At 38.7% G+C, this 24,199-nt stretch overlaps 1 protein-coding gene and 1 non-coding gene across 4 annotated transcripts in view; one reads left to right on the top strand and one right to left on the bottom strand.

Annotated features, from left to right (window-relative positions):
• YES1 (YES proto-oncogene 1, Src family tyrosine kinase) overlaps positions 1-23,968 on the bottom strand; it is a 70,275-nt gene extending 46,307 nt beyond the window's left edge. Inside the window, exon 1 of one of the 3 annotated variants that reach the window (XM_046025671.1) lies at positions 23,768-23,968. The gene's annotated coding sequence lies outside the window, so the exon portion shown is untranslated. Of the gene's footprint in view, positions 1-23,337; positions 23,451-23,767 lie in introns of those variants that run through there. The other 2 variants (XM_046025672.1, XM_046025673.1) reach the window with 2 other exon arrangements.
• Positions 11,197-11,300, top strand: LOC123954774. The gene has a single exon (XR_006821147.1). It is a non-coding gene; the product is annotated as a U6 spliceosomal RNA (small nuclear RNA).
• Positions 23,969-24,199: the final 231 nt, after the last annotated feature.

Below are 24,199 nucleotides of genomic sequence, written 5' to 3'. Positions count from 1 at the left end.
AAGCTGGTGCAACCACTCTGGAAAACAGCATGGAGGTTCCTCAAAGTGTTGAAAATAGAACTACCCTATGACCCAGCAATTGCACTACTGGATATTTACCCTAAAGATACAAACATAGCGATCTGAAGGGGTACGTGCACCCGAATGTTTATAGCAGCAATGTCTACAATAGCCAACCTATGGAAAGTACCTAGATGTCCATCAACAGATGGATGGATAAAGAAGATGTGGTATATATACACAATGGAATACTAAGCAGCCATCAAAAGAAATGAAATCTTGCCATTTGCGACGACATGGATGGAACTAGAGCGTATCATGCTTAGTGAAATAAGTCAATCGGAGAAAGACAACTATCGTATGATCTCCCTGATATGAGGACGTGGAGATGCAACATGGGGTGTTAGGGGGATAGGAGAAAAATAAATGAAACAAAATGGGATTGGGAGGGAGACAAACCATAAGTGACTCTTAATCTCAGAAAACAAACTAAGGGTTGCTGGGGGGGGGGGGGGTTGTGAGAGGGGGAGGGGGTTATGGACATTGGGGAGGGTATGTGCTATGGAGAGTGCTGTGAAGTGTGTAAACCTGGCGATTCACAGACCTGTACCCCTGGGGATAAAAATACATTATATGTTTATGAAAAATAAGAAATAAATAAAAAATTTAAAAATATATATACAGCTTCTTGGGGCGCCTGGGTGGTTCAGTGGGTTAAAGCCTCTGCCTTCAGCTCAGGTCATGATCCCAGGGTCCTGGGATCAAGCTCTGGATTGGGCGGCTTTCTGCTTGGTGGGGACCCTCTCTCTCTCTCTCTCTGCCTACTTGTGATCTCTGTCAAACAAATAAATAAAATCTTTAAATAAATAAATAAATAAATAAAAACATAGCTTCTTGGGGTGCCTGGGTGGCTCAGTCAGTGGAACATCTGCCTTCAGCTCAGGTCATGATTGACAGGGTCCTAGGACAGAGTCCTGCATTGGGCTCCTTGCTCAGTGGGAAGCATGTTTCTCCCTCTGCCTACCACTACCCCTGTCTGAGCATGTTCTCTCTGACAAATAAATAAATAAAATCTTTAAAAATAAAAAATTTAAAAAAGGCATATAGCATCTTGTTTGTTCTATTTTTTTTTTTATTTTTTAAGATTTTGTTTATTTATTTGAGAGAGAGAATGAGAGGGGAGAAGATTAGAGGGAGAAGCAGAATCCCTGCAGATTTGGAGCCCAATGTGGGACTCAATCCCGGGACTCCAGGACCAGGACCTGAGCAGAAGGCAATTGCTTAACCAACTGAGCCACCCACGCGCCCCATATTCTACTTTTAAATTACATCTTCAAATGAATTAAAACCTCTAACAATATCCATACTATCTTTGCATTTTTAAATGAATTAAAACTCATTCAAATGAATTGTTACATTATATTGTTTTGCCTCAAATAGAAAAAGTATTGAATTTGCTAAGCATGTAACTCATCGCCAATTATTAAAACAAATCAGGGGCACCTGGGTGGCTCAGCTGGTTGAATGCCCAACTCTTGATTTCGGTTCAGATCATGATGTCAGGGTCCTGAGATGGAGCCCCACATTGGGCTCCAAGCTTGGTGTAGTCTGCTTGTCCCTTTCCCTCTACTCCTCCCCCAACTCACATGCTCTCTCTTTCTCAAATAAACAAAATCATAAAAAATAAATAAAACAAAAATCAATGTGAGCAAATTAAGAACAAGTAGTTATGACATTCATATTTTATATGTATATTTAATAATGTGGATATTACATTTACTACATATCAAAGGGTTTTGATGAATGAGTGAAGGAAGTAACTGAACACAAGGTAATGCAGCAAGAAGTAGTCTGATGAAGCATGTAGGGTAGAATAACTAACGAGCTGAATATAATCTAGAAAAAAATACATTTCTCTTAATTAGATGACAATGATAGCTACAAAACAACAGATGACACTTAGTGAGCAGTTACTGCATTATAGCCTGCTTAGTACTTAAAATGGTTTATCTCATTTAAGCCTCAAAACATCCTAAAAAGCAATTACTGTTACTTTTCTTATTTACAGATACAGAACCTAATACAGAGGGCTAAGTAACTTGTCCAAGGTCATACACCAAGTGAGGCAATAAGACTCCAGAGTCCCAGTGGCCTACCAGTGTCAAAATGAACATATTTAAAGCTTCAAGTTGTACAAACATGTCCCTACAATAGCCTCAGGTATTTATTAAAAATGAAGATTCCTGGCTCCCAGTCCAGTTTACTAAATTACAATTTCTAGAGGGAGAATTTAGGAGCCTGCATTTCAACAGACAACCCAGGTGATAAAAAGCAACAGTGAAGTCTGAAACCCACCACTTCTAGTATATGACTGACTCCTATTCCTATGCTAGAAGCACATATATTTCTGTGCTAGACGCACCCTATAACCAGAAAGCATCTTGCCTTTGCCATCTTTGTCTTTGTTCATGTTATTTGCTCCCTCTGCAATGTCCATTTTATTTATCCGTCAAAACATACTCAAATCCCACCCCACCATGACTTCCCTGAATGTGTTTCTCTTCTCTTGATTTGCCATTGAACTTTAAATCTCAAATACAAAATTTCTTGCAGGTATATAGTAGTAGTATATTTAATAAACAGGAAACTAATAAACCGTTTCCTTTTTATCTCCTAAAAAGCTTAATTAATTAACATGATGCCTTGCCTGAAACAGACAAAAAATTTTTTTCTTTTAAAGTTTGTTAAGACACCTGAGTGGCTCAGTTGGTTAAGCAACTGCCTTCAGTTCAGGTCACGATCCCAGCATCCTGGGATCGAGTCCTGCATTGGGCTCCCTGCTCAGCAGGAGTCTGCTTTTCCCTCTGACTTCTCCCCTCTCGATCTCTCTCTCTCTCAAATAAATAAATAAATATTAAAGTTTGTTGAAATGAGGGTGGGCATAGGTAGTTCAGTCAGTTAGGCATCTGCACTCAGCTAAGGTCCTGGGATGGAGCCCCACTTTGGGTTCCTTGCTCAGTTGGGGAGCCTGATTCTCCCTTTCCCTCTGCTTGTGGCTCCCCCAGCTTGTGCTCTCTCTGTCAAATAAAAAAACAAAATCTTTAAAGTAGACAAATAAATAAAGTAAGTTTGTTGAAATGAATCCTTTTCCAATCAATGTTTATGACTGGACCCAAAACGTAAATATTAGCCAACAAATTAGTTTGAATCTGGCCTCTTTAACCGAAGGGAGTGTAGATTGAAAAAAACACAGCACATAGGATAAAAAAATAAATAAATTCAACCCACAATAAATTGACATATATCAGGTTAATTCACTAGTTACGTATATCCCATGTAAGCTGTAAAGACTTGATAATTTTGGAGGCGCCTGGGTGGCTCAGTGGGTTAAGCCTCTGCCTTCAGCTCAGGTCATGATCCCAGGGTCCTGGGATCGAGTCCCTACAATCGGGCTCTCTGCTCAGCTGGGAGTCTGCTTCCCCCTCCCTCTCTGCCTGCCTCTCTACTACTTGTGCTCTTTCTCTCTGTCAAATAAATAAATAAAATCTTAAAAAAAAAAAAAGACTTGAAAATTTTATGACTTTAAAAACTGCTTTAGCCTCAAAATATCAGTATAAAGTGGGTGACCAAAAAATAACAGTTATATTAGAAAGGCACATTGCATGGTGACCACTCTGACATCATCTTATCAATTCAGGGTGGCAACAGTAACTGATAATATTAGTTTTCTGCACTGCTTGTTATATAGCAGCAGCTACTATTTCCATGTAGAAATACTATAGATACTTGAATAAATTGAATCTTATGGGAAAAAAGTATTTGGACATATCAAATTTTTATATAATTGAGTTCCATGGACCATATCTGTATCGTAAAATCAAACAGATCTGCAAGACATATGTTCTTAAGAACTTCATTCCATCTACAATTTGAATCTCCAAAGAATATGAAGTTGCCTGCTTTTACTTTTTGAAATAAAAAATTAAAATGGAAATAGTGTGAATGGTTTTGTTCTAGTTTGATGAAGTTGTTGCATTAAAAGGAGATCAAGTTTCTAATTAAAGAACAGTTGATATTTTCTTTCCTTCTACCTTCATATTGTATGATGAGCCTATTCCCCTGAGCTAAGAATTATTATTCTCAGTCTCAAGTTCTTAGCATGACTTAAGAATTAAAGCCAGGGGGCGCCTGGGTGGCTCAGTGGGTTAAGCCGCTGCCTTCGGCTCAGGTCATGATCTCAGGGTCCTGGGATCGAGTCCCGCATCCGGCTCTCTGCTCAGCGGAGAGCCTGCTTCCCTTCCTCTCTCTCTGCCTGCCTCTCTTGTGATTTCTCTCTGTCAAATAAATAAATAAATAAATCTTAAAAAAAAAAAAAGAAAAAAGAATTAAAGCCAGAACACTGGTACAGTATTTCTGAACTATTCCTTACCTTTGTGCCCTACTATTCCAATCCTGATATCATTTTTTAAAAACATGTATATGGCAACTATGTGTAAAACATTCTCTAAAATCTTCTTTAAAAAAAAGAACATGTTTGATTTTTAAGGTTTCTCATATACAGGAGTGGAAGTTTCCAACTATGGAAAACTGTTAGAACTCAACAAGAATATTTTTACTCCCCAATACTATCTTGTGCTATTACCAAAATCTTAACAGCAATATTAGCAGTATTTGCTTGCTCACATCAAGTGTGTAAAAAAGTTTGCTGAACTGAATTACATCAACATTTGTCATGTTATTATGGTCTACATTTTCTATTTCTGGTTTGGGGAAAGATATTTAAAATTCCATATACATGAATACCTTACACCTTACATCAATTTTCTGATTTTTTTTTTTTATCATTTATTGAGTACTGACAACAGAATATATGCTATAAGATCTGAGGTAATAGCAACAAAAGAATGTTGTTTGGAGCCCCTGATTGGCTCTGCCCATACAGCACATGACTCCATCTCTTGGGGTCATGAGTTTCAGCCCTACATCAGGTGTAAAATTTACTGGATTAAGCCGCTGCCTTCGGCTCGGGTCATGATCTCAGGGTCCTGAGATCGAGCCCCGTGTCGGGCTCTCTGCTCCACGGGGAGCCTGCGTCCTCCTCTCTCTCTGCCTGCCTCTCTGGCTACTTGTGATCTCTCTCTGTCAAATAAATAACATAAAATCTTTAAAAAAAATTTTTTTTTCATGTTTTCCTAAATAAGATAAATACATAAAGTTTTTCATGATCTAATACTCTTTGTCAAAGAGGAAACAGACTAAATTATAAAATAAAAAGAGTAACAACTTTCTACCACATCAGTGAGCTGCAGCAAAGGCTGTATTCAGAGCAAAATTCATAGCCTTACACACTTATTACCAAAAAGGAAATAAACAAGGAAAAAATAAAAACCAAAAAAAGTCAAAAGAGGATTTTTATTTGTAAATCATACTGAGATTTCTTTTTCTGTTGTTTCTAATTCATTAACTTTTCTCTTAATTTTCTGTTCCTTCACTATTATAAAAAAAAAAAAAATCCAGTATGGTTTACAAATAAAAATTGGTTAAATAAGTTGCTAGATTTAATCTTAATCAAAAAATAAAAAACAGTATTAGGTATAGGAAGAGTGTTAGAGCCAATGAGGGGTTGAAAAGACTGCAAAAAAAAATACTACGTAACACCCTGCTCAAAAAATTTTAACTAGATGAGGGACACCTAGGTGGCTCAGTCATTTAAGCATCTACTTTCCACTCAGGTCATGATCCCAGGGTCCCACATCAGGCTCCCTGCTCAGTAGGGAGCCTGCTTCTCCCTCTACCTGCCACTCCCCCTACCTGTGCACATGCATGTGCTCTCACTCTCTCTCGCTCTCTCTCTCTGACAAATAAATAAAATCTTTAAAAAACTTTTAAAGGGGCGCCTGTGTGGCTCAGTGGGTTAAGCCTCTGCCTTCAGCTCAGGTCATGATCTCGGGGTCCTGGGATTGAGTCCCGCATCGGGCTCTCTGCTCAGCGGGGAGCCTGCTTCCTCCTCTCTCTCTCTGCCTGCCTCTCTGCCTACTTGTGATCTCTCTCTCTCTGTCAAATAAATAAATAAATGAATCTTTAAAAAAAAAAAAATTAAAAAAAGTTTTTTAACTACATGAAAAGGTTGACTATCTAGGCAAACAGAAAGTAATAAAATTAGTTCAGTTAAAGATAGGAGACCTAAGAAATTAATAAGCATGAAAATACTTTAAACCTTTTTCAAAAATCTATCCAAAAAAGCACCTATTTCATGGGTAAATTAAATTTTCTGACACTTACATGAATAACTTAGTCTTATGCTCTTTAATTTCTTCCAAAGCATTCAGTAAAAAGCTTCCTTCTTATTTTTTGCTAATAGCCCAATCCTGACAGAGACAGAAAGTTGGGGGAACAAGGGCAAGATCTGGTGAAGAGGCTCTGAGTGAGATAAATCTCTCTCCCCCACCCTCAAGAATCTTCTCTTGAATTGCTAGCAAATATAAGCTTTACTTAGTCACTAGTTAATCAGTTTTCCTGGAGAAGTAACTGCATTGAAAGTCCCTAATATTCTATAACCACCAAGGACCAGCAGCAGTTCTCTCCTCTCCCACCATATTTGATCACTGAATATAATCTTTTTTTTTCCAGATCTAGAGTCTAGAACAGTCCTGAAAATGCAGTGCAAATATATGTTTTCATATTTTCTAATCTTAAAACATATCTAATTTGTCCTTCAATTTTTCTCACCTTTTGATATAAAGATTTAGCCTAAGAGAAAAGTCCAGGCCATTTGTCCTTTAGAGATTGCCAATTTTCATGGTTATAGTATTGTTTCTACAGACATTCTGGGTTATCAAAATACCTGCTTCCCAACCACTCATAACGGAGTAAAGGGTGCCAGAAAAATGCCAGAGTCAAGGAGCTCTGGCACAGAACTAAAACCCCTTGGAATTTCCTAAGTGGTAAGAGCAATAAAGGTGAAAGGAACACCTTTCATTATTCATAATAAGTCTCTTTCAACTACATCTGAGTTTATGTTAATGTGGTGATATTTAGAAAGCCCTAAGAGTAGATGGCTGGTCACCAGGGGACCAACTTATGTTATTAGTTGGTTGGGACTTTCAGCCCCACCACACACTCCCATCTCAGGGATGGGAAAAGAACAGTCAATGACTTAACCAGTTATTTCTATGTAAAGGAGCCTCCATAAAAATCCTAACTGAAAGGGTTCAGAGACCTTCCAGGTTGGTGAACACAAGGAGGTGCTAGGAAGGTGGCTTATCTGGAAGTTTATGCCCTTTCCCACATATTTTGCATTATGCATCTTTTCCACCTGGTGGTTCCTGAGTTGTACTCTTTTATAGTAAACCATCAATCTAGTAAGTGAACTGTTTTCCTGAGTTCTGTTAGCCATTCTAGCAGATTATCAAACTTAAGGGCGGAGTTGCAGGAACTCCCAATTTATAACCTTGTTGGACAGAAGCTGTGTGTAACCTGAGAATCCATTATTTGCAACTGGCACCTGAGGTTGGGGGTGAGACAGCAGTCTTGAAAAACTGAGCCCTTAATCTGTGAGATCTAAGGCTAACTCCATGTAAACAGTGTCAGAATTGTACTGAAGAACACTCAGCTGGTGTTGGAAAATTAGCTGGTATGGGAAAAACCCCATGTCTGTTCACCAGAGTATTCTGCGGGTACTGTACAGAGGAAACAGAGTTTTCCTTTAGCTTTTTTTTTCCCCCTTTCACTACTATGCTTGACAGTGCTCATAATCACTGTTGTATACTTCTCTACTAAAAAAAAATTTGTAGTTTATTCTCAGATCTAAGGATAGTTTTATATTAGGATGTCTACTCATAATATTAATTCAACCTATTAAAAAATAAGAAAAGCCATTTATTAAAAAAAAACCCTCAAGAAAAAAATTAAGTCAGCATCCACCCTTACTTGACAGGATAAAACCCTCCACAACACAGAAATAGAAATCCTTCTATCTAGAGCTAAAGCTCAAATAAACTCTGGTATCATGACTTAACAGCAAACCCTAGAAAACAGTCTTACTAAATTTATAACAACATTTTGGTCTGTTCTGAAAGTACTAACCAATGCAATTAGACAAGAGAACCAAATAAGATGCATAAATATTAGAAATGAGTTATGGGGTGCCTGGGTGGCTCAATGGGTTAAAGCCTCTACCTTCAGCTCAGGTCATTATCTCAGGGTTCTGAGATTGAGTCCCGCATCAGGCTCTCTACTCATTGGAGAGCCTGCTTCCTCCTCCTCCTGTCTCTCTGCCTGCCTCTCTGCCTACTTGTGATCTCTGCTAAATAAATTTTAAAAATCTGGGGCGCCTGGGTGGCTCAGTGGGTTAAAGCCTCTGCCTTTGGCTCAGGTCATGATCCCGGGGTCCTGGGATCGAGTCCCGCATCGAACTCTCTGCACCTCAGGGAGCCTGCTTCCTCCTCTCTCTCTGCCTGCCTCTCTGCCTGCTTGTGCTCTCTGTCTCTCAAATAAATAAATAAAATCTTTAAAATAAATAAATAATTAAATAAATTTTTAAAATCTTAAAAAAAAAAAAAGAAATGAGTTAGGGTTAGAATCATTATTTATGCATAATGATTATTTATACAGAAAACCTAAGAGAAATGAAAAACCATCAGAAAGATGTGTATAGAGCAATTACAAAATATATACAGAAATGGGTTTTTTATATACAAAAAATAGTCAATTATAAAAATATACTTTAAAAACAAACCATTCAAAACCACACATACCTGCTAAAAGGAATCAATGCTCTTTTGATAAGTGGCTACAGCAAGGTAGCCTGGTACATCTCACAACAAAAAAAAAATAAAGTAGTACTCAGAAAATGATGGGAATATATCAAAAGTACACAGGAGGGTGCCTGGGTGGTTTAGTTTGTTAAGCAACTGCCTTCACCTCAGATCATGATCCCAGAGTCCTGGGGTCGAGTCCCGAATCGGGCTCCCAGCTCTACGGGGGGTGTCTGCTTCTCCCTCTGACCTTTTCCCCTTTCATGCTCTCTCTCACTGTCTCTCTCAAATAAATAAATAAAATCTTTAAAAAAAAAAAAAGTACACAGGAGCCATCTTGAAGATCTTGCTGGCCAACAACAGAACAAATTTGAGCATCAAAATGAATAAGGACGGGGCACCTGGGTGGCTCAGTTGGTTAAGGGTCTGATTTTGTTTCAGGTCATCATCTCAGGATCCTGGGATGAAGCCCTACATCGGGCGCCCCTGATCAGAAGAGTGTCTGCTTCTTCCTCTCCCCTAACTCATGCACGCTCTCTCTCAAATAAACAAACTCTTTTTAAAAAAAATGAATGAAGATATTAATGGATTATAACCCAGTGACTAAAAAACGGTCTATAAATCATTCTGATAATAAACAAGGAATACAGAAAGGTTTTCTCTTACAGAATCTCAACTCACAAATGTAGAAGGAATTATAGAATTAAAAAAGTATCATTTTGCAACCAACATTACAATAATCAATTCAGCCAATCACTGATAAATGAGCTAAAAGTACTTCCTCACCTACTACTTATTAAAAGGGAAAAATACCAACTTCACAGTGAAGAAGTCAGACAGGTTTCACCTTATCTGAGTTAATACTGCCAAATGCGACAGACTAACAAGAAGTGCCTTTTTGTGGCCTATACTAAGAATGACATGATACCTCTTATATAGCATTGCTGCCCTGAATTCATAATCTGAATCCAATCACGAGAAACACCTAACAAATCCTAAGGAACACTGTACAAAACATGTAGTCTGACTTTTCAAAAACCAGCATCTGACAGAGCTGAACAACTGTTCAAACTAAAGGAGACTAAAAAGATGGGATAACTAAATGCAATGGATTAGATCCTGGACTATTGTTATAAGGAATTACGAGGACAACTGGGAAAATACTGGTTATGGACTGCTGCATTAATTCTTAGGGCTGCTGTAAAAAAAAAAAAAAATGGTTTAGAACAACAGAAATTTATGCTCTCAGACGAGAATTTCAAATTCAAAGGTGTTAGCAGGGCCACGTTCCCTTTGAAACTCTGGAATCGTTTCTTGCCTCCTCTTAGCTTCTGATTGTTGCTGGCAATCCTTGAGGTTCCCTGGCTTGGGCTGGATCACTCCAATCTCTGCCTTTGTTGACACATGGCATTTTCCTCTTCTTAGAAGGACACTGGTGACACTGGATTAGGGCCCACCAGAATCTGGTTTGAATTCATCTTAACTTGATTATATCTACAACTACCCTAATTCTAAATAAGGTCATATTCACAGGTACTGCGGGTTTGGATTAAAACGATCTTTTGGGAAAACATACTTCAACCTACAACTATATATTGGATAACTTTATAATAGAATTGTTAAGATTTCTAAATTTAATAATCATATTGTGGTTGTATAAGAAAATGTTTCTTTTTTTAGGAAATACAGGCTGAAGTACTTAAGGGTGTTGAGACATGATATTTGTAAAGAATCTTCAAATGGCTGGGGATGGAGGTGGAAAGAGTGGGAATACCCATACACATATACATAATGCAGGAATAATAAAATCAAATGTAGCAAAATGTTAACAATTGGTAAATCTGGGTAAGGGAGATCCAGAAGGTCTTTGTACTGTTCTTGCAACTCTTCTGTAACTTTGAAATTATTTCTAAGTAACAAAGTTTTTTCAAACCACACATGAAATAATACCTACAAATAAGTTTGAGGAAAAATGTTTAGAGTCTATATGACAAAAATAAAACCGTGTGATATAAAAAACCTCAATAAATGGAAACCTGTAACTTTTTAGATGGTAAAAGCCATTATTAAAAGATGTCCATTCTTCCTAAATAAACCTTAATAATTAACATTATCTAAACTAAAATCACAATGAACCTCTTACGGATAAGTAAATAAATGCATAATAATAGCTGGGAATTTTTTGAAAAAGAAAATTGAGATTTGTCTTACTAGTAATCACAACCTCATAGTTCAGAGAATGGGCTCTCAAGTTAGCAAGATGGTTGCAGTCCTAGCTTGTACATGAATAAACATAACTCCCTGGGATGCCTGGGTGGCTCAGTCGGTTAAGTGATTGCCTCTTGATCTCAGCTCAGTCTTGAGCTCAAGGTCATGAGTTCAAGCCCCACACTGGGCTTCACACTGCGTGTGGAACCTACTTAAAAAGAATACTGACTTAGTGCTCACTCTGGCAACACATACACTAAAACTGTAAAGATACAAAGATTAGCACAGCCTGTGGACAAGGATGAAACACAAAGTTGTGCAGCATTCCATATTTTTTTTCCATATTTTTTTAAAAAGAAAATCCTTTCATGAAATAAAATGGCTAAATTTCAGAATATTCAAGCCAAATTTTCTAAAGAAAAATACAGAGTTTTGTTAGAAATGAATTAGTTGAAATATTTTAAAGTATTTTTCACCATGACTGGCACATAAGCAGTACTCAACATTAACTGCTCTTCTTGCTATTGTTATCATGGTCCTAATGATTAGGCTATGTGGTACTGGCACAGGAATCAAGAATATCTGGAAAAGAACGAACGCCCAGAAATAGGCCTGAGAGTAAACAAACCTCATTTAAAGTATTATTTTAACAATTTTTTTTTTGAAATGTCTATCTGTCTCCATTGATTTCTCTATCACCGAGGCCCTGGGAATATGAGAAATGTCTTTCAGAACATTCAAACAGAATTCTTTTTTTTTTTTTTTTTTTAAGATTTTATTTATTTATTTGACAGAGAGAGATCACAAGTAGACAGAGAGGCAGGCAGAGAGAGAGAGAGGGAAGCAGGCTCCCTGCTGAGCAGAGAGCCCGATGTGGGACTCGATCCCAGGACCCTGAGATCATGACCTGAGCTGAAGGCAGCGGCTTAACCCACTGAGCCACCCAGGCGCCCTCAAACAGAATTCTTCCGGACCTAGAAGCTTGAAATCAACTGAAGCTAGATGCCCTCTTAACTATTATCTACTTTCTTACTCTCTTTTCTAGCTTTTCTAACTTAAAGAACATGCTATAGAAGCCAGGGGATGAAAAGAAGACATGGTAGGCCTTTCCCACTATCTATTATGTTACCTTCCCTAAGCTGTAGATCTGTGGCTTCCTTCTTACTTCCAGCTTCGAATTTATCTCTAAGAATCATCCACATTGTCATTAGTTTTTTTCTTCTAGGGATCCCATTCTAAAAACCCTATTCATCTTCTGACAATAATATCCTAAGAGGTTCTTGACCCTCTCTTCTACCTGGCCTTTATTATGAGTTCCTCCTTCTTACTTAAGTTCTATTAGTTAAAAAATTGAAATTAAAATTAAAAATATAAACAAGAACTAAGCCCCAGCAGGAGTGGCTAAGGGGGTGAGAAGTAATGAGGTGAGGAGGAGGGAGTAGGGTAGGGCTTGTACTCCATCATGATCCCCACTTGCTACTATCCCCACCAAATTCTTTGATATGGCTAATTACTATCTTTTCTCAATCACTAAAAGGACTACATAAATGCAGAGATAATCCACAATTCTTCTCTGACCCCTTCCCATATCAGAGTGCTTTCTAAGCTCTTCATACAATAAGTCTGGGGGCATTTTTAGACTTTTCATTCCTTTAGGTAGTATACTGCCCATCAGAATCTGAAATCACAGACCCTTACTGGTTTCAAATATGTTTCCTAGCCGCTGCCTTCGGCTCAGGTCATGATCCCAGGGTCCTGGGATCGAGCCCCGCATCGGGCTCTCTGCTCTGCAGGGAGCCTGCTTCCTCCTCTCTCTCTGCCTGCCTCTCTGCCTACTTGTGATCTCTCTCTCTGTCAAATAAATAAATAAAATCTTAAAAAAAATATATATATATGTTTCCTAAAGTCTAGAGCATATATCTTCTTAAAGTCCAAAATTATTTTTCCTGTCACTTTTAATATAAACCCAGGAAAACATGGTCCCTATCTCCAAAAGTTCTTTCTATACTTTGCATATCAGTTTTTTCTACACATCCTAATTAAGTTCAAAACAGCAAATATCTTTACAGCTTCCTTTACCACCTAAACATGAAATAGTAGTTTTCCAGATGCTCTGCTTCTAAAAAGCAAACTTCCAGAAGGTGCTGGGATGTTTGACTTTTCCCATCATAATTAGTTTGCCTCTGTACTAATACGTTGTCTTAAATCAAGAAGATACCATCTTGGGGCACCTAGCTGGCTGGTTCAGTCAGTAGAGCATGCAACTCTTGATCTCGAGGTCATGAGGGCATTCAGCATAGGGCTTACTTTAAAAAAAAAAAAAAAAAAGATATCATCTTTGTCCACAATTTTCAAATACTCTAACCATGTTTCTATAATCAAATAGCGTATTTCTATACAGATGCCTAACTTTTTTTTTAAAGATGTCTAACATTTTTAACATAGGTCAGCAACATAGGTTACTTTCTCTCACCTTCTGGGGCAAAGACAACTACTCTTACACCAAAAATTCATTCCCCCCTTCTAAGGTTGTCACTACAAGGTAGCCTTACCACAGACTATTTTTCTTAGTCTACCTGCAACCAGATATATGCATATAATTCATTTATATCAACATAATGTAAGGGGAACTGGTGTGTGCCAGAGTTTTTAAGAAGCACAGCTGCTAGAGATACAAAGAATAAAATATAAAGAAAAGAAATTCCCTACTGCACATACTTTTTTTACTGGTCTTTAACACAAAGTCAAACCTCAGTTTCTCCATCAGGCTCAAGTACAATGTTTATTTGAATTCACTCTGAAAAACAGCATGAGCTTCTAATGAGGAGCTAGCTATTTGTTGACATTTCTTCCTCCCATGCCCAGGAGAAGCAAATACTGCCAGCGGACTGTTACACCGTCATTGATTTTATAGCATTTATTAAGTGTCTACATTGTGCTACTGCTCCAGATACTTGAGTTAACTTCTGTAACCAAAACAAAGATCACCTCCAACCTTCATGGAGCTTACATTCTAGCAGCAGCCACTCCCATCATTTAGACTTGGCACAACAGTTTAAAACCTATCTGCCAACACTTATGTAGACTTAATAAACATGGGCAATGATGGAACTGCTGGAGTGATGTATGAAGGAATTGCATTCTATGTGGGATAATAATGCTACAAAATCAACCTAGCATTTGCATTAGAAAACAATGCTCCAGCTTATTAAACAGGACAAAGGGTACATTCTTAGATACAACTAAAGAAAGAAAAGGAAGCCAAAGAAGAATAGGCTTCTAAGGTAACCAAGAAAATCTTTGTCAACAGAATTTGACAGTGGTAAATGAGCAGCAAACAAAATTTCCATTTGGAGCTTTAGATGAGACTTTTCATCCAGAGAGTAAGGAATGCATATAACAGTAGATTCATAGGAACAAGCCAGGATGGACGAAACCTACTGTTTTCCTCCAGAAAGAAGGAAAGCTTTGAATGGGTGATGAGTCTGTACCAAGTTGTAGGAAACTGCCATCTTATTGACAAGGCAAATTAAAAAGTATGCTCTCTTTCTGCAGCATATCCAAAATGTGATGTAGGACCATTCAGACAATGCAGACCTTCCAACTATTTCTATGAACTCATCAAGGGAAAAACGGTTTAATTAGTGGAAATAAAGGCAATGCTGCACAACAGAAGTTTGAGCCAGCTTTTGACTCAGAAGGTTCATATTTGAGCAAAAACTCAATTCAGGGGAGGACGAATGACAGGGAAAGAGAGAGAAGCTAACTATATACACATAGACTCCATATACACTTTACAAAACCAAACTTACAAATGGACACCACTTGCTATAGTTTAGTTAGTATAATACCCATCTTTTGTCTGCTTTGTTCTTCTGTTGAATTAAATTTAGATTAAAAAAAAGAAGAAGAAACTTGAATGGAAAAACATTCAAACATTGTATCCTTGTAAATCTGGGCTGAACATCTTGTTATTAAAAGATAAAGAGTGCTTTGGAATTAGTGTATCAATTTTCCATTACAAAGCCAAACCTACAAAAGGAAAGCATTTGCTAGAGTTTAGTGTAATAACCCATCTTTTAAAGTTCATATATCTGACCTTGATTCCCATTATGAAATATGTACTGCAAAGCTACTTCAACTAAAAAGAAAAGTTTAAGTGGTTGGGAATTCTCAGCCCCAATAAAAACGTACAGTTTAAGGATGCCTGGGTGGCTCAGTTGTTGGGCCGCTGCCTTCGGCTCAGGTCATGATCCCAGGGTTCTGGGATCAAGTCCCGCATTGGGCTCCTTGCTCGGCAGGGAGCCTGCTTCTCTCGCTGCCTCTGCCTGCCTCTCTGCCTGCTTGTGTGTACTCTCTCTCTCTGGCAAATAAATAAAATCTTTAAAAAAAAATGTACAGTTTAAGGGAGAAGGAAAAGAAAAGAAATCCTCCCTTCCATCACTGCTCTTTATCCCTAAGGAAGTTGTCTTACAGGGAACAGGCTTCTTGTCAGAGATAAATTCAGTTCTACTAGTCATCACTAGACATATGACCTTAGCAAATTACATATACTTTCTGATACTCAGTTTCTTCACATGTAGTATCATCCACAATTTTTTTTATTTTGAAAAGGCATTTCAAATATTTAACTGCAATAATGCATATGAAACTACACATGTAGCAAGCACACCACCTGCCATAAAACGGGTTTTCTTCCTTCATACCCAATGCCTATGACAGTAAATGGGTGGGAAAAGAAAAAAAAAAAAAAAAAAAAAAAAGCACCAAGGAGGAAATGATAAACTTCCACATTACATTTATTCCTCATTTTCCTAAGCCCTTTTCTACTTTCCTCATTTTTCTTTCTCATTTCCAATCTTTTGAAGCTTTCCCATTCCTCATACTGTCCTATAGGGACAAAGTAGGAAGTAGGCTTACAGTGTCTGGAACAAGCAGGTGGGAGAAGCTACGGACCCTCCTGTACTTAAATTCAGCTTAATGGCAAGGTGTCACCAGGAGGGTCCTGGCATCCTAATATGAAACTCATAACAGAGTGATTTTTAAATGGTGAAGAGCTGGGAAGGTGAGGAGATAGAGTAACTGGCAAGGGAATGAGGTCATTCCCTGTATAATCAGAGCATTTAGTTGATCAAATATTTCATACGTTCCAAGAGCTCAGATTTAAAAAAACAAAAACTTGAAAATCAATTAGAACACATTTACCAATGAAACACTACTACAACTTTGTTAAATTTTTATAAACTCTAACGATCTGCCTAGAAATCTAACCAAAAAGGCTACCCTTCCAGAAAAGACTTCTTCTGGGAAAAGATTTTGATTTTCAAAGACCCAACTGACAAACTTTGGGAACACAAACTACTTATAATTTTAGTGGCTTTTTCATTTTCTTTTTTCTTTTTTACAAAATCTTGTTTGCAAACCTTAAAAAGCTAACCATTTTCTAATGTCTATGCTTATTTCATTCTAACTAGTAACTAAATGTGTTAAAGAAAAAAATCCAGAACACTCTGTGTTTTTATCAATTAAAAAAAATTAAACGACTTAAAGTGGTTATTTTCCTGATATAATGTAGCAAAGCTATCATCCAAATAGTCATGATTATCTATCAACTGACATCACATCTATTTGCTTCAATGAATAAAGCCCTTTTCTTTTTTTTTTTTTTAAGATTTTATTTAACAGACACAGATTACAAGTAGGCAGGGAGGCAGGCAGAGAGAGAGGAGGAAGCAGGCTCCCTGCTGAGCAGAGAGCCCTGTTGCAGGGCTCAATCCTGGGACCATGACCTGAGCCGAAGGCAGAGGCTTTAACCCACTGAGCCACCCAGGCTCCCCAAAGCCATTTTCTTTTTAATTTTACTGCTAAATAAATCTGACATGTTTTTAAAGGCCTTATTTTCAAATGTGTTTCTTACAGTAAAACTTCTAGGTAAGTGTTATGGAACGTGCATATGTATCACATGTATCTGTAACAAATTGTCTAGAAAATCAAATCAAGCCTTCCTGCCTAGAGAATTGAATCAGTTTGCTTGAGGCTACAAGGATCTAGTGCAAAGGGACTCATTAAAGTTTCAGAGGTATCACACACTAATACGATAAAAAACCAGAGAAGTGTTGTACTAGATTATCACACTAAAAAGATCTACCAATCTACAAAGTTTACAACAGTCTCCTAATCCTAGCCAGTATCACCCAACTGTGAATTCCTAAAAGGCAGCAGTCATGCTGCAAACATTTGTATAACATCAAAACTAGCACAGTATTTGTTACACCGCAGGTTTAATAAATAACCACTTAATGAAATAAGTGGATACTATGTTTACTGGAGAAAAGCCCAGTGCCAAGTCTATGGGTCAGTTTTTTACTACAACCTTTACTTACCTGTTACTTAATTTTATTTCAAATTCTAGATTCTGAAAAGTTTCCTTAAAATATTATCAATATAAAAACTTCAACTGTAACAGAACCATACATTTATATAAGGCTGAAAGGATATCGGAAACCATCTGGCCCAACTATGTCCTGTTTCAAATGGTGAAACTGAGGCACAGGGCATTTACTGAACTGACCAACACTACATAGCTCTTCACTGTCCAAAGTGGCATTAGAATCCAGATGGCCTTCTATCTTTTAGTCCTTTCCTTATTATACCATGTAGCCTTCTCTGCTCCTTTTCAAATGCCTGACAGCTATTATTCTAAAAGTGCTCTTATCTGTAAAATGCTACTTGCAAGAGAACGAATGTAAGAAATAAACTTGCTAAAGAACAATTATAAGTACTAAGTTATGCAGCAAAAGCCACCAACTTTCTCTACTCCACTCCCATTTCTACGTAAAGCTAACAAACTGTAAGTTACATTTAAAAACTAGAGAATAACTAACCTCCACAATTAGTTTAAGAAAATCTAGAGTTTACAAACTGCTAAGAACATATGCTGAAACCAGACAATCTTTTAAGTTTCAGTGGTCAGTCCTTTCCTCCCAGTACTTCCTGTCTTCACCCACACCCCGAGTAAGAGCAGACATATCCTATAAAATCACATTCTTTTACACGAATTACATCAAGAAAATCAGGACTTCTTTTTCTTTTTGTCTGGGAAGATATGAACATAAGCCATGATTGTTGCTAGTAACATGATAGGATGACAAATGTATTTTAGAAAACGCTAGGTGTTTTTTCCCCCCCTGTGGATAGCTTGGGCTTTCTATATTCATTAAAACAGTAAAAACCATTTCTTTAAAATAAATCATATTAAAGACTAGTTTAATTTCTCTACAAAGAGTTTCCAGTTTATTAGAAATACCAAAATGACCTTTAAATTCGCATTTGCAAGTGTTTACAAACTGTTTTATAAAATCATTTTCTAGAGCAAAACTCTGAGGTTAAAAATCTAAAGAATTTGTTTTAACATCAGCTTATGAAAAATCACTGTTTTATAGATTTTTTTTAAAGATTTATTTGTTTATTTGACAGAGAGAGAGAGAGAGACAGAGAGGGAATGCAAGCAAGGAGAGTATAAGAGGGAAAAGCAGGCTTCCCACTGAGCAGGTAGCCCAACCTGGGGCTCAATCCCAGGACCCTGGGATCATGACCTGAGCTGAAGGCAGACACTTAACGGCTGAGCCACCCAGGCGCCCTGAAAAAGCACTAAGTTTTATAAAATTTTTGTAGACACAGATCTTTAAAACATGTGTAGCACGAGTCTGTATACTACAGTCATAAAATACACAACCACATCTTTGTACACAACTCAAAATTTATTAAGCATTTATTCTACGAGAGACTGTTCTTAAAGATTCATATAAAACAGTTCCTTGCCACATGTATTACTGTAATGCAAAGAAATAATTATGATATAAGGAAAATGTGCTTTCTTACCAGAGGAGTTTTGTGGGAGCACAAAGATGGGAGCCAATATACCAGTGTTTTGCGAAGTATGTGCCACAACGACAATGTGTACTTGTTAACATTAAGGAGTACAGTCTTCCATATCTCCTCCTTCCTTCCGGTTATACAAGCTGGAGTGCTGATTCTCCCAATGCTCCCCATTACCCATCCCAAATTAGCCAACCCCAAACAAAGTTTCAAAGCAGGAATTAGCAAAAGGAATTGCCTCTGTAGATTTTCTGACAGTCATAGTAAAAGAGAGGACGAGATGCTGCTCCTCTTTGCTTAGCAAGTTTATAAAATGAGAAACATTTCAGAAGTAGAAAAATTTGCCTGTGGCATCCTCCAGTCTGGGGCTTGCCATATATAGCTGATAATGTGTCTGTGTTTGTTGATGTCCATCTTCTCATACCCCAGGAATAAAGAACAACAGAAGAGAATCTAGGGTTCCTACTAGCAAAATTCAGGCAGACACGGGATATACCATATGCAAGTAGCTCTAGAAATTATCCCTCTTGAGGGTCCTCCACTCCCTGGGAAAAAGCAGTATGTCCAAAGAATCTGCACATAAGCTCTCCTGCCACTGCACAAACAGTAATAGGAGCAGCACTTCTAAGTGACCCAGCTTATAGCAGCATGGAATATATGGTATAACTTCAGGGAGGCTGCAGTCACATATATACACTCAAGCATGAGAAACTGAAGGACACTGCTATCCTGGGCACCGAGGCTTGTAACTCGGTCCATCAGTATTATCCTGTACTTTAAAATTACACGATTCTCTCTCTTTCCTGGAGTGAGCTTCAAGATTTTAAAGAGTAACATCAGGTAAACTCGATCCAGACCAGGATATGTTGCCATCAAGTCTGCTAGTTCCAAGACAACAGTAGTGCTGCTGCAGCCAACAATTCCTTGGCAGAGAGATATGTTATAATGATATTGGCAGCAGCACTGGCTCTTCTCTTTCACCCTCTGCTGTTACTATAGCTCCTTTTGCTAAATCTGCCTCTGAGTTTAGACAGGAGCTGGATGGTTCATAATCACCCAGCAGCTGCAGCTGAGCAATACTCAGCCTAATTGTGGCACTGGAGCAGCTGAGAGGAAGAAAAGCGATAATACATACCCTACCATAGCCACACACAAACTGCTGTACACTCTACCAATGAGATACCAAGATACTTTAATAGGAACAGATTATTACCTTTAAGGAAAAGCAGTTGTACTTCTCTGGAAGAACTCTGGATTTGTGTTACAGACCTGTTTAAAATGTGAACTGAAGGTGACCTAAGCCATGTAGAGCACTGAACAATGGAAGATCTTAACTAAAACTTCCTGTAAATATTCACGTAACAAAGCCAGTGCCACAAACATCACCTTTATAACATGACTGAAAGTTCCTGTGATATAAGAATCTGGCACAGATGTGATCTCTTCTTTAACTCTACACTGCAACAATGCAAAGCAACAAAATCAACAACTCAAACAGCAAGCCATTACATAAAGCAAGTAGCATAATACAATGATTCTCAGCATTTTTGAAACTCCAACCCATACTGTCGTCTGCTTTCTTGAAACAAAACATACTCTTGTGTTAGGTGCCATATGGCACATCTTCATAAAGCTTAAGTAAATGAAAACTTCTTATGCTGAGAATTTCATGACATCCTTAAGAATATCAAAACTAAAGCCAAAATTACTGATTCAAGGAATTACTGTTACAGAACACAGAGACTGGGGGGCACCTGGGTAGCTCAGTCAATTAGGCATCTGCCTTTGGCTTGGGTCATAATCTCAGGGTCCTAGCATCCAAGCCTTGCCTCAGACTCCCTGCTCAGTGAGGAGTCTGCTTCTCCCTCTCCCTCTGCCCTCCTGTGTGTGTGTGTGTGTGTGTGTGTGTGTACACACACATACACTCCCTCGCAAATAAAATATTTGAAAAAGGAAAACAAAGTAGTTAAGACTTATTACCTTGATGTGATAGTTTTGTCATTTACATAATTTTATGAAAATAAACTGCATTTATATATTTGATGACAGAATAGCATCCATTAGTTTAATAAACATTTTGACTATCTACTACTTACCATTTACAATATATAAGCTAAAGGATTTAAAGGTAGTAAAATCTGGTGTTCTCCCTCAAAATAGTAACATAATTAACATGTTACTTCTATGTCAAATTAGTGACAAATTAGTGACACTAGCTAGAATATGACAATTATTATTTAATAAGTCTAATCCTGTTTGTAAAGGACAGCCCAGGCAGTGTTCTTAAAGGCAGTCACTAAATGTTAAGTTCTTTATCCAAGCACCTTATATAATATATTACACACAGGCTTCTTAAAAAACAAACAAAACAAAACAAAACATTTTATGTGAACTAAAACAGATACAGAAAAACACACAGAACATATGTATGGCCTAGTGAATATACTAAGAACACCCTTGCAACCACCACCAGGTTAAAACTCTTGTCACTCCTGCAGAAGCTGAGTCCCAATCACAACTTCCTCCCATCTCCCAAATCTTTACTTTTATAGAAATCATTTCCTTGCTAGTTTTTTAAAAATACAGTTTTATTTCCCAAGTTTGCATTCCCAGACACCAGAGCTTAGTATTGCTTTTAAGTTTTTTGATATTAGGCACTTCTTTTAATTGAAGTATAAATGACATACAATACCCTGCCTGTTTTATTATATATCATAGGGACTTGATATTTTTATACGTCATGAAACACACTCCCCCATAAGACTAGTTACCACTTATCACCATACAAAGGTCTTACAATATTATTGACCATATTCACTGTGTTGTACCTTACATTCCCATGACTTATTTAATAACTGGGTTTGTACCTTTTTTTAATATAATCCTAATAGGAACTAATAAATGACGTCTATATTAAACACTAGATTGAGAGTTACATATGTTCATTCAGAAAAATTACTCATGTTAACAAATTATTCACTGCCTAAAAAGATGGAAATTTGGACTTTGGACTAATAAATCTTATACCATGTGTTGGTAATATTTCACTTACACTGGCTTGTTGCTATTAGCTTAGAACATTTATTCTTTTAACATCATATATCAGGAATATTTATTTGCAAGGGCACTGATTTTTAAGCTTGAGATTTTCCTGAATAATAATAAAAAAAAAACTTAAGCCATGTATTAATATTATACTCCAGCCATAAGACAAATTCCACCTCTCCCAGGAAGACTGGTCAAAGCCGTAATTTCACTTTCGGTTGAATAGAAAGGAGTCAATTTTGTGGTTTATGAAGTCAGCAAAAACATACAGCAAAATTAAAAGCTATTATAACATTATGGTGGTTACACCAGAGTATATATTCTAAGAGCCTTTTTATCTTTTATTCTGGAAACATGGATATGAACTGTCTTGTATTTAGTTTCAGATCAAAGGCAATTGTTTCACTTTTTCAAATTTAGGACCCTATGAATTGTCAACCAGCATTCAAAATCTCCACTGAGGTTTAGGTAATGTCCCCAAATTTAAAATAATTTATCTTCCTTTTCTGAAATGTCAACTATGACAGGAGTCTCACATATTAGTAAAACATTATGTATGGTTTAGTGAAATACAGCTTTCTTACAGAATATATGAGAATCATGTTTGATGCACACAAGATCCTCTTTCTCCTAAAGACACTCCTTCATAACCTGCCCATTCTAAATGTTTTCTGTCCACTGTATGCCACTGCCCTCATTATTAGATTTACCAGGTACTATGCCTTAAATGCATAGTTACATGTACACATTTAGTAATATTTTCCTTAGTGTGTAACTTAACTTTAGAGATTTAACAAGATGGTTTAAATATACTCAGAATTATGGAGATACTTCTGGCACTGTAAGTCTACAGTTACAAGGACACAAAATTACCACAATCATATGCATATGTGTAATCATTTAGGTGAAAGCACACCATGAAACACATATACATAATGTCATGAACATAAAGCTGCGGTTCCATTAGATTTCTCACTTCTTTAATAATTTATAAATTGTTAGAATGTGTATTATTCCATGCCTGTTTCAATAATTACGTAGAAAACAATTCAACCAAACGAGAACTATGTTGTGTCCCACTCACTACAAAACAAAAATTAAAGCGAGCCCTGCACTGGATTTATTTTCCACTCACAAAACAAAAATTAGAGAAATCCCTACGTCGGAGTTAGTTTTCGAAGAGCTCCTTAAAACGACGCTGTCCCATGCCCAATAAAGCAAAAACTGGAAGCAATTATCAAGAAAAACACACTTTAAAACAAAAATTTCTGTAACATGTGGACAGAGAACAGAACCAAATGGGAGGCTGAGTGGCATAATACTGTAAAAGTGGATGCTGAATGGCATACTTCCCAACCCCCAACCCAAAACAAAGGAAAACTTTAACATGTTGCGGTTTTCAATCAAACCAAGTAAAGCGAGAGGCTCACCCACTCGCCCCCACACACACCCACGTCCGCTCTCCCAGCACAGTTGCCATCCGGCGTCAGCTAACACGGAGACCCTCAAGCTCCGGGACAGAAAAGGGCCGCCGGTCTCGGCCCTCAGTCCCGCCGACCGAGCCAAAATTAACCTCGCCCCCAGGCACCGACGGGAGGTAGTGTACCGCTCCAAGGACCTTAAGTCGGACTTGGGCGGGACCGGGAAGGACGGGACGGGGCGGAGACGAGTCAGGGGGCAAGCAGGTAGCGCCGGGAAGGAGACACGCCCGCCAGGCGAGCCGGGACGGGGGAGGGGAGAAGTTTCTCCCCAACTTCCCGACTCGGAGCCTGCGGGGGCGGGGAGCGCCGGCGCCTTTCCGCGCGGGCGGGCGCCGGGGCCTAGCACTGCCCGGGCCGGGGTCGGCCGCCTCCGTCCGCGGGGCCCCGTCGGGTCCTTACCTGCCCTCCAGCCGCGCTCTCATGAGTCGCCGCTACCGCGGCTCGGGCTGGCGAGGAGGGGGCGGCGGGCGGAGGCGAGGCCCGCGGGGCCCTCTCCCTCCTCCACCTCCTCGTCCCGAGCGCCCGGCTGCAGCGACGACGGCACAGCCGCCCCGCACTCGTTACTTCAGGAGGAGGGAATTCCCGGGCTCCCCCACCCCTCGGCCTCACTCTCCACCTCCACCGCGCGCGGCGCCCGCCCTCACTCCCGGCTCCGCCCCTCCTCGGCGGGGGCGGGACGGGGGCGAGGGCGGGGGCGAGGGCGGGGGCTGCGGATACCTGCGCGCGCGGCCGGCCTGCTCACCGGAACTCGCGCCGCGCCCGCCAGGGCTCGAGCGCCCCCCGCCTTCCGGCGCCGGCGCGCTCGGCGAGCTGCGGGCTGTCCCCTCTCCG

The sequence above is a fragment of the Meles meles genome, chromosome 12 (genome assembly GCF_922984935.1).
Source record: "Meles meles chromosome 12, mMelMel3.1 paternal haplotype, whole genome shotgun sequence".
Taxonomy (NCBI): Eukaryota; Metazoa; Chordata; class Mammalia; order Carnivora; family Mustelidae; genus Meles; species Meles meles.
This window is presented reverse-complemented; position numbering and strand designations above follow the sequence as displayed.